We start from the raw sequence: 12,131 nt of genomic DNA, 5'->3' as shown, positions 1-12,131 counted from the left end.
AAGTGCCAAAACCTTGCTCATGTGACAAAAAACTTGCTCGTGTGACAAAAAGCCTGCTCATGTGACAAAAAACTTTCTCGTGTGACAAAAAACCTGCTTATGCGACAAAAAAACCTGCTCAAGTGCCAAAACCTTGCTCATGTGACAAAAAACTTGCTCATGTGACAAAAAACCTGCTTGTGTGACAAAAAACCTGCCCACATGACAAAAAAACCTGCTCATGTCACAAAAACCTGCTCATGTGACAAAACACTTGCTCATGTGACAAAAAACTTGCTTATGTGACAAAAAACTTGCTCGCATGACAAAAAACTTGCTTGTGCGACAAAAAACCTGCTCGTTTGACAAGAAACTTGTTCATGTGACCAAAGAAATGTGCTTGTTTGAGGTCGTCTCTGGAAGCTTCCTTTGGTTCATCAGTTGTCCATCAGAATCATTTATTAAAATTTACTGATATATTTATTTTAGGGGGGGGGATTTACGAAAAATAATCTTATGCTGCCTCCTTACGGAATTTAAAACGAAGCAAATTGCCTCTTTACCCCTAGAAGGGAAAAGATATAAATTTTAAAGATTTACATCTGAAACGAATTATTGGTAGATTGGCTGAGAACATCCGTAGAGTTTCACAGAGCATGCGCAGAGATTCCACGTGAGGGGGAAGGGCGGGGGGGCGGGTAATTTTAATTACTTTAACATTAAAAGCTATAAACGTTTAAAAAAAAGCAAATATTATCACCGACATTATGAAAGCATTCTTTGCTACAGCCATTTCCATGTACAGATACAAAAAATGAATAGTTTCAATAAATATTCAGATGAGAAAGTAAGACTTCTTCTGTTTAGAACTAATTTTGTGGTTGTCATTCACGTTGGCAAATAGCTCACATTTCGAAGAGGCTTTTGCTGTTCCGTTCAGGTCGAGTAGGGTCATAAGGTCATGACCAGGTGAAGAAATTATCAGTGACCTCAGATGTCAGTGAAATACCCCTGGTTCGAAAAGGAGAGGAAAGGAAAATTAAAAACCAGTTACCTCAAAAATGCTGTTTCTTTCCTTGGTCTCTTGAAAGAACGTAGGTACTCACAAGTAAAGGAAACTTTGGTGCCTTAAAAACTGCAGAAAGTTCGATTTTTAAAGAATTCCGGTCTGAGGGTATCTTGCTACCCATATCCTAACGTAGGGATATTTTAAAAATCAGATGTTAAACAACTTTCACGCCGTAGGGGGGTAGTGCCGTCAGCGCACCTCACGGGGTGCACTGTAGGCATTGCTAAAGGTTTTTCGCAGCGTCCCTTCGGCCCCTAGCTGCAACCCCTTTCATTCCTTTTACTTTTACTGTACCTCCATTCATATCTTTCTTCCATCTTGCTATGCACCCTCTCATAACAATTACTTCACAGTGCAACTGCGAGGTTTTCCTCCTGTTACACCTTTCAAACCTACCTACTCTCAGTTTCCTTTCCAGCTGTGAATGACCTCATTGGTCCCAGTGCTTGGGCCTTTAGCCTAAACTCTCTATTCCAATCTGTATTCCAACAGCTTGTAAGGGCACCTAATCTTTTTGCTGATATGGGTATGAAGATACCATATCTCTAAGGTTAATTATTATTATTATTATTATTATTATTATTATTATTATTATTATTATTATTATTATTATTATTATTATTATTATTATTATTATTATTTTAATTTTCTTCGCCAGGTTTCATTTGGCAAAGCCTCTTCTTTATTCATTATTATTTTTCTTTCATCCATTTCCTACCTGTGACTTTGACTGATACAGGATAGATAGGGGCCAATGACTGACCTGATCATTGACCCAGTGAGCTTGACCTGCTCTTCAGGGTCACTGACCTAATCTTTATGCCCTACATAAATGTTAACAGTCGAATAATCTTTTGCATACGACTTGTAGGAAAAAAGTTTTTCATATGAATTTACATTTTTCTGGTGCCCTAGAATGAACTAGAAACTAGAATGATCGTTATCCACAAAAACAAATTAAGGGTCACTGACCTGATCTTTATGCCCTGCAAAAAATTTTAAGATTCGAATAATCTTTTGCATATGACTTATAGGAAAAATGATTTCAATAAGAATTTACCGTTTTTGGTGCCCTAGAATGAACTAGAAACTAGAATAAACGTTATCCACAAAAAAAATAAATAAATAAAACAATTTGGACAAGGTTCAGAAAACGAGAACATCTAGATTTCCTGGAAAGTTGTCAAACTGCCCTTAAGGGATTGACCCAGGTCTGGTTAGGCACGATTTCTGGGTTTTCCTCATAATTTCAGGTCCAAGGGAGTTTCTAAATTGAATATTAAAATGTAGGATAAAGTTTGGCTTCATATTTTAGAGTTAAATAATTTTTTAGAGACGAATTTCAGGTTTAAAATGTAGAGTGAAATTTGGGTGTAGAATACTTAGGAGTTTGTTCTCTTTCAGAGAAGGATTTAAGTTACTGAAGATATTGCAGTTTAAAGATTAATTTGGAAGTGGTATACATATATATATATATATATATATATATATATATATATATATATATATATATATATATATGTATGTATGTCTTTCTTTACTTGCAGATGGTATGTTAGTCGACGGAAGATGTCAAAGGACCAGTAAAGGCTGCGGGTGACCTCTGCTGACCCAGCCACGAAAATATATATGCACGCCCACTTGCAATTGCACATGCGCGCAGGTATGTATGATTTTGTCAATGCGCGCACACACACACACACCCACTTTATTTATATACTTACACACATATATATAGTGTATATACATACATACATACATACATACATACATACATACATACATACATACATACATACATACATATGTATAACACAGTAGAGTAACGTGCTAGAGAGTTACCGGAATACTGAAGGTATGCAAAAGTTGAGAAGGAAGTTTTAAAACATTTTTTTTATTCACAGTAACATATCTTGGTTGATACTAAACATTGATCAGTAAATAAAAAGGGATTTTTAAATATCAAAAGGGTGAACTAACATCAGTGTTTAGAACTTACAGTTTAAGAAACTGGAGGTTATGTCACTCGTACAGACGATTGAAAAATAAAATAAAAAATTATACAGCACCTTCAGTAACATAGACACCTATTTATTAAATAAACAACAATTGCAAACAACCAGTAATTTATAAGTTTGCGAATGAGACTGTCAAGTTCACTGTTATTTTCAACTTATAGATCAAGAAATATGAGGATTTGTCTCTCATATAGACAATGAAAACTAAAATAAAAGATTTTACAATATCTTCAATAACGTAAACACCTGTTTTCCAAATAAACAGCAATTGCAAACAATCAGTAATTTATAAGTTCGCGAATAAGAATGTCAAGAATGTTAAGTTCATTATTATTTCCAGCTTAATGGTTCAAGAAATATGAGGATTTGTCACTCACAAAGTCGACGAAGAACAGAAATAAAACTTCCACAACATCTTGAAGAACGCAAACACCTTTTTCCTAAACAAACAGCAATGGCAGAGAACCACCCATTCAAACAAGCAACCAGTAATTTACACATTTACGAATAAGACGGTCAAGTTCAACGCCACCAGAGTTTTTACTCAGGGTACAAAAAAAAAAAGGGGGGGGGGGGCTGTGCGGGGGGCCACGCTCCGCGATTTTATGTTCACGGTAGGAAGAATCTCTGATATCCAATTGTCATGTTTTCGTGAGTAGTAATCCAATCTTGATGGGCTCTCTTCTTCTTCTTCTTCTTCTTCTTCTTCTTCTTCTTCTTCTTCTTCTTCTTCTTCTTCTTCTTCTTCTTCTTCTCGGTTTTGGGCTGTGGTTAAATTCGTCCTGATTCGCTTTTAAACGGTGTCAAGAGTCGGTGACACTATTCTAGCTGTTGCGGATATTTTTTTTTTATATATATATATATAAGTGGCGTTTAGATGGCGTCACGTAATGTAGGTATTGTCTGACACAGTTCAAGGAGCCGGGAAGGCTGGATGATATTATTAACGTTATTGGAGGTGTGGTCTCGCTTAGTGTGACCTACAGCTCATGCGCACACCCACACCCACACACACACACACACACACACACACGCACACACACACATATATATATATACATATATATATCTCACACATTACCACAGGTGAACAATAAGAGAGGGGGTGTGGGTCCTGACCGGTTTCGACTTTATTTCCAAGCCATTGACGAAGGACTGATACAGAGTATTAGAAGTCAGTGGCTTGGAAATAAAGTCGAAACCGGTCAGGACCTACACCCCGTCTCTTATTGTTCACCTGTGGTAGTGTGTGAGATATATATATATGTATATATGTTGTGTGTGTCTTATTTTTCACCTGTGGTAATGTGTGATAAATGAATCACGTACAAAAGTGATTATAATTATATATATATATATATATATATATATATATATATATATATATATATATATATATATATATATATATATATATATATATATATATATATATATATATATATATATATATATATATATATATATATATATATATATATATATATATATATATATATATATATATATATATATATATATATATACAAATTCACAGGCACACGGGACATTAAAGTAAACAGTTCCATTGGGAAAAATAAAAATAAACCAACGAACACAGGTATGAATCCTGACCGGTTTCGACCGACTCAATCACGACATTGTCAGCTGTGCTGATACGGACTAACAGAAATTCAAATCACATACACTTGACTGACCGTACAGATGAACATACAAACTACTTAAAAAAAAAATATTGATTGCCAAGTGAGCTGGAGAAACCCAATTTATCACCAAAGGTTTTCCTCCTGTCACACCTTTCAAACCGTTTACCGTCAATTTCCGTTTCATCGCTGAGTGACCTCATTGGTCCCAGTGCTTGGCCTTTGGCCTAAATTCTGTATTCAATTCAACAGCCAAAGGTGAGTGTCCCATTAACAATTCCTCTCTTTCGGCAGGTGACTGAACCTTGGACCTGTGGAGTTTCGTAATCTCTTTGGAACCTGTCCAGCTGCGCTTCTCCAGATCTGTAGTTTTATGTAGTTCTTTAGAGGTAAGTGGATTACAGAAGTTTGGATTTTGATGAAAATAGGTTCTGTTATATTTCTTCATAGAATGTCGGGATTAAACAGATTTTTAATAGCTGTTCAGATGATAGTATATACTCGTATACGAGATACATATATATGTTTTATTATATATATATATATATATTTATATATGTATGTATGTATGGATATATACTTATATATGTATATATGTATGTATGTATGTATGGATATATATATATATATATATATATATATATATATATATATATATATATATATATATATATATATATTTATATATATATATAGTGTCCATGTGCGAATGTGTCTTCATGAAATTTTTGAGCACTCTGGTTAGATGAAATCTTTCCTTCAGTAACCAAGAATTTAGAAAAACAAATGGAAAACTCTAAGCATATGTAATTTCCAGTTCCCAAGTGAATCCCGACGTAATTATCAAGGAAATTTAAGACAGAAAGCTGGTACAATAATAACTATTGCTTGGAAGGCAACGATTTGCATGCAAGGTCATCCTAGGTAGGTAGGACCCAGCACCCCAGGTTAGGGCCAGATGTAACTCTGCAGAGGCCAAGGTCAGTGAACAAGGGTCAAAGGTCAGGGCTCCCTGGTCAGGTAGGATTCTGCCCCCTAGGTTAGGTTAGGTTAAGATGCAGCCCTGTAATTACCATTTGCACATAATTTAGCCAATGTTTTGGGGTCTAAGGGCCAAGCCCTTCGGGGCAGGTACAACCTGGTGCCCTGGGTAAGGGTAAGAATCATCCTTTTACTTAACATTTATACCTTTTCATGCTTTATTTTAAGTTTTCTGAGAAAGAAAACGGTTGTGCCGGCTTTGTCTGTCCGTCCGCACTTTTTTCTGTCCGCACTTTTTTCTGTCCGCACTTCTCTGTCCGCACTTTTTCTGTCCGCCCTCCGATCTTAAAAACTACCGAGGCTAGAGGGCTGCAAATTGGTATGTTGATCATCCACCCTCCAGTCATCAAACATACCAAATTGCAGCCCTCCAGCCTCGGTAGTTTTTATTTTATTTAAGGTTAAAGTTAACCATAATCGTGCTTCTGGCAACGATATAGGATAGGCCACCACCGGGCCGTGGTTAAAGTTTCATGGGGCGCGGTTCATATAGCATTATATCGAGACCACCTAAAGATAGATCTATTTTAGGTGACCTTGATTATATTGCTGTACAGAAAACTCGATTTCGCTGAAGAAACTTGTTATTGGATGTGATGATTGCACTCATAAACCATGCAATTTCAAGGCTGCTTACTATGTATTTTATGCATCATTGATCAGTGCTGTTTGTGCTATTCATTTATTAAAAAATAATTTTCTTTATCTAAAATCACCAGTTTTCCCACTATGTCAACTCCTCTCTCCGCCCTTATTGTTAGATATATAAGTGGGAAACAAAATAATGCGAAAATTTTTACACTAATATTAATTTAATGGTCAAAAGCCCATAGAACACAAGATAAGTAATTGGTTAAATCATATTTCATGTGTTTGGAGAGAAATAGATTAATTATACAATCTCACACAGACACACACACGTGTGTGTATGTATGTATATATACATACACACATATATATAATATATATGTATATATATATATTTATATGTATATGCACACACACACACATATATATACAGTATATATATATATATATATATATATATATATATATATATATATATATATATATATATATATATATATATATATGTATCTGTATGTATATATTTCTCAGTGCTGTTGTTGGCCTGAACGACTTACGAGTATTCTATGACAGGCACGTATACATAAGTAGATGTAAATTATGAGATATATTATAATTTCAAACAATGAAAAATATTACGAACGGGAACTCATATATGATTTGAATAGTAAATAGCAAATTTCAAAAGTTGTGTTTAGCGGACACATGCAAATCACAAACAGAAGAGCAAAAACTCTAACTATTCTTGCTTGGTTGATTTCATTGTATCAACATTTTAATAATTATGGCATCAAGAGGTCATTGTATGGAAGACCATATTTTGCTTAACTCCTGTGAACTGGGCTTACACGCAAACATCTCGAATTTTAACAGCAAAAATGATTATATCATGACAATTACATTTTCTAAAAGAGATTTAAAACGATGAGGAATATTGATAAGAAAGTCATATTTGTAGATCAAATAAAGGATGATCAAAGCTAGGACTTTAATAAGAAATTAAGTACAGAAAAATGAACTCCCAAATCCATTTCAATCACACCAAAATCCTACCTCACGTCATGAAGAAGAAGAAGAAGAAGAAGAAGAACTGTGTTTACAGTATCGCCGCGCTTCAGAATCAGCGGAGGCTCAAAACTCCACCTTGACGTACGCCCGAGACCGAACTCCCCCGATAAAAGGAATCACACCTAACCGACAACAACCTTACAACACCGCGTGCACAGAGTGACTGAGGAGTCTGTGCGGTTCCAGAGCCTCCACAGAGGGAAGGGAATCGCTGGAACTCTCTGACTGGACCCGCGTACGACACAGAGTTGCAAACACGGAGGAAATCAGTCGTCTTGTTTTGCAGTTCCTTTGCACGTGACCTCGTTGTGAATAGTCTGGGCACTCCCGGATTATCTAAGTCGTATATGTAGTTCCTCGGTTCCTCCTCTTCTTCGTTTTTTGCTAGTTGTAGGAATTCTGGTTTTTATTCGGTACGAAGGAGGTAGACGCAATTTACGATGCAATCATATATTTTTCGATATCTTATTTCTTTGTCGAGTGAAATTGGTCGAATTGCTTGCGGGCAGCGTAGCTTAGTAAGTCTTACTGAAGCGTTTCAATTCCTTTTCTTTTCAAGATTGTTTTATATTGCCAATTAAATTCCAAGAATGTTTCCTGTTCTTTTTGCTTTACACACACACACACACACACACATATATATATATACAAATATATATATATATGTATATATATATATATATATATATATATATATATATATATATATATATATATATATATATATATATGTGTGTGTGTGTGTGTGTGTGTGTGTGTGTGAGTGTGTGTGTGTGGGTGTGTGTGTATGTATGTATAGAGTGTACGTGTATTTTTACAATAGCATGTTGAAAGTAAGATCAATTTCGATACAAAATTAAAAATAATAATCAGGAAAAGTTAGCTTTGTGCTGCCAACCAAAGATGCCAGATGATTAGATCTGATTGTCACTGAACCAGTTTTAAAGAAACATGTTTTTTTACTATCTATTTTTTCATATCTTCTTTGCTTTTATAGATATGACCACTGCTCGTTCTCTCTATTTCTCTCTCGTGTAGTATTTGTTTGAGAGACAAGATTGCACGGAAAGTTTTACGTTCTTAATGGCAAGTTCACAAATGCTGTTTATTCAATTTTCTGTTTTTTCAACGTATAATGAAACCCAGGGTATATCTTTTTCGAAGGGAGGAAGTATTCATCAGCAGAATTTGTCCTTAGCCTACAAATAGTTGTCCTTAGATTAAAACGAATATAAACCTTATAGGAAACATTCAAAGACATTACCAGAACAATTGAAGCCTAATTCGGATTTCAAAATAGCTTGCTCCATCAATAAAAGAAAACTATAGATTAATTTGATCTCCTGGCAGATATCGTGACACCATTAAAACAAGGGATTCAATACATTTTTAGAACACAAATCTCTTTGAACACATTTAAAGACATTACCAGAACAAGTGAAGCCTAATTCGAAATTCAAAATCAGACTCTAATTTGTCTCCATCATTGAAAAAATACTGTAAATTACATTAATGTTTTACGAGTATCGGGACACCATTAAAACAAGATTTAACAAGTAAAAACAATCGAGTTTTCTGTACAGCGTACAATCAAGGCCACCGAAAATAGATCTATCTTTCCGTGGTCTCGGTATAGTGCTGTATGAGCCGCGGCCTATGAAACCTTAACCACGGCCCGGTGGTGGCCTGTCCTATATCGTTGCCAGATGCACGATTATTGCCAAATTTAACCTTAAATAAAATAAAAACAACTAAGGCTAGAGAGCTTCAATTTGGTATGTTTGGTGATTGGAGGGTGGATGATCAACATACCAATTTGCAGACCTCTAGCCTCAGTAATTTTTAAGATCTAAGGGCGGACGGACAGACAGAGCCGGCACAATAGTTTTACAGAAAACTAACAAGGGATTCTACGCATTTCTAGAGTAAAGAAAAAACAAAGTAAAGTTATATGTAACCAAACCATGGGTTCTACAACCAACTAATAATGGTTCTACCACACCTCAAAGGTACTTTGTGGATCCTGGTTCATCTACCTTCCCACGAACTTCTTGGGGCCAGGAGGGCCGTTCGGAGCCGGAACTAATTTGAATAATGCTTTTTTCAAGTAGAGACAAGTACCCCTTTTTGACTTTGGGAGGTAGGCAAGTGTCTCTTTAAATTAGACGTGATTTATTAAGCGTATTTAATTCTTATTATTTTGAGTGATGTATTAAGCATATTTAATCCTTTTTTTTGAGTGATTTATTAAGCATATGTAATTCCAACGAACGTTCTTTTTAATGTGAGGAAGATAAATGAGGTCATAATTATGCAAATACCCGAGACGTGTAAAAAGGGTATTTAAGTACCCTTTGATCTCTGATTCACTTTACCAAGGGAATAACTTACACCCAAAGGGAATAATATATTTTCAGTGGGCTTGTTAACTAAACTATCATAAGAGATATAAAATAATTTCTTCTACTCTGTACATTATTCCTATCCAACTCAGGATATGTACCCTGACCAGAAATCATCCCATCTTTATCACGGTCTTAAGTGCTTGTGTCACAGGAGAGAGAGAGAGAGAGAGAGAGAGAGAGAGAGAGAGAGAGAGAGAGAGAGAGAGAGAGAGAGAGAGAGAATGGACTTCGGAGTAACCACTCACGTATGATTGTATATTTTTTATTCCTTTTCTTTTATTTTGTGGCACACCTGAGGCTTACCACAGGGTCTTCAGTCACTGAGGTAGGACTATAGGTACCCTTTGTGAAGTGGAGCCCTCCCCCCTCCCGCCTCTGGGGCGAATGGCGGGGTGGGGGTGGGGGAGTTGGCATGGGAAAGGGTGAGGGGATGGTTTAGGGTCCTGGAATACAAGCTAAGAGGAGTAACAAGTTTTTTTTTTAATGGGAAGAAGCTACAAGGTTGAGGCCATTGTCAAGGACACTATACACCCCCTCCTACCTCTCTCCCTCTCTCTTTCCCTCCCCCAAACGCCCCCTCCCCCACTACCATTAACGTCTCCTGGCTAATAATGTTCGTTTCGTCTTATCAGCATTTTTCTTTCAGACTGTTTCTCTTCCGTTTATTTTGTTACTCTTTTTTACGCTTCGTCCATCCTCGTACCTTGTTCGAACGCATAACATTCATTTACTTAATTACAAATATTTAGAAAGAATTAAATGAAAAAATGTATCGATTAATTGGAAAACTGACGTCACGGATAATTGCTGCATTGAAAAATTATTAAATAATTGTTATTAAGATTTTCTAGGTAATTTAAAATAAGGATTTCCCGAAGCCGAAGTCAATAAGCTGTAGATTCGGATACGCACGTATTTAATATGCGCTTACTGAAGTGTTAATGTCAAACTTATAGATATAATTTGATGTCACCAGAAGTCTTTCTAACGTAAATTGTTCCACAGAAATTTATTTGACAGATATCCAAGAATATATATATATATATATATATATATATATATATATATATATATATATATATATATATATATACATATATATATATATATATATATATATATATATATATATATATATATATATATATATATATATATATATATATATATATATATATTATGCGTGTGCGCGCGTTAGACTGATTTCTTTGTAAATTCACGTAATAGCTATAAATGGGTTAATCTATATTGTGCATTATCAAAATAACAAGTGCGTATCATTATAAGATACTCTGTCAGCCTCATAAAACTTTTCTATTGTAAATCATTTACAGATTCACAGTTGTGTCCGTTTGCTAATGACGAAAAAAAGTCTTCCAAATTGACCTGACATCCTTACCAAGTTTGAACTCTCCTCGACCATCTTAAGGTCAAGAAGAACTATAGCGACAGTGGCCGAGGGGTATTAGTGGTGCACTGTAGGCATTACTTAAATGGTATTTGCAACGTCTCTTCGTCCCCTAGCTACAACCTCTTTCATTCTTTTTACTGTACCTCCGTTCATATTCTCTTCCTTCCTTTCGACTTTCCACCCTTTCTAACAATTGTTTCATAGTGCAACTGCGAGGCCTTTCAAACCCTCTTCCTTTCAATTTCCCATTTCAGGGCTGAATGACCTTACTATAGGTCCCAGCGCTTGACCTTTGGCCTAAATGCTATATTCTGTTCTGTTCTTCGGATCACGAGGCGACCACTGGTGGAGGAGGCCAACAATTTAAGGAGTGCGATTCTCTCCCAATTAAAATTTCGCAAGGGCGTCCGCCTACCGTAGCATATTAAGAAGGAAGGAGATTAATTAGCGTTTGTTATGTTCGCCCTCGGGAGCCATTGGTTCAAGAAGACGACTTCTTCTTCTTCTTCTTGTTCTTCTTCTTCTTCTTCTTCTTCTTCTTCTTCTTCTTCTTCTTCTTCTTCTGGGCAATTGAGAGTCTGACCACGCTGAAGATGAGTGCGAAGATGGAAGATGGAAGAGGAGATGGGATGGGGAGGAGGAGGAGGTCGGGAGGAGATGAATCAGGTAAGGAGGAGGAGGCGGAGGAGGAGTAGAACTAGGAGATGGAATAGGGAAGGAGAAGGAGGGGGGGAGGAGGAGAAGGAGGGGAATGGGAAAGGAGGAAAAGTGAGAAATGGAATGAAGAAGGAGTAGGAGGAGATGGAATAGGGAAGGAGGAGGAGGAGGAAGAGGAGGAGGGGAATGGGAAAGGAGGAAATGAGAGAAATGGAATTGGGAAGGAGGAGGAGGAGGGGGAGGAGGAGGAGG

General features: G+C 36.2%; 2 protein-coding genes across 2 annotated transcripts in view; one reads left to right on the top strand and one right to left on the bottom strand.

The window, feature by feature from the left end:
• Nucleotides 1–7,689, bottom strand: part of LOC136852380 (uncharacterized) — a 32,140-nt gene extending 24,451 nt beyond the window's left edge. Inside the window, exon 1 of the mRNA XM_067126970.1 lies at nucleotides 7,392–7,689. The gene's annotated coding sequence lies outside the window, so the exon portion shown is untranslated. The remainder of the gene's footprint in view (nucleotides 1–7,391) is intronic.
• The window catches only part of LOC136852383 (uncharacterized), a 71,026-nt gene that overhangs the window by 11,135 nt on the left and 47,760 nt on the right, over nucleotides 1–12,131 (top strand). The window contains exons 2-3 of the mRNA XM_067126974.1: nucleotides 2,596–2,711; nucleotides 5,004–5,098. The gene's annotated coding sequence lies outside the window, so the exon portion shown is untranslated. The remainder of the gene's footprint in view (nucleotides 1–2,595; nucleotides 2,712–5,003; nucleotides 5,099–12,131) is intronic.

Source organism: Macrobrachium rosenbergii, chromosome 25 (assembly GCF_040412425.1).
Source record: "Macrobrachium rosenbergii isolate ZJJX-2024 chromosome 25, ASM4041242v1, whole genome shotgun sequence".
Classification (NCBI taxonomy): domain Eukaryota; kingdom Metazoa; phylum Arthropoda; class Malacostraca; order Decapoda; family Palaemonidae; genus Macrobrachium; species Macrobrachium rosenbergii.
This window is presented reverse-complemented; position numbering and strand designations above follow the sequence as displayed.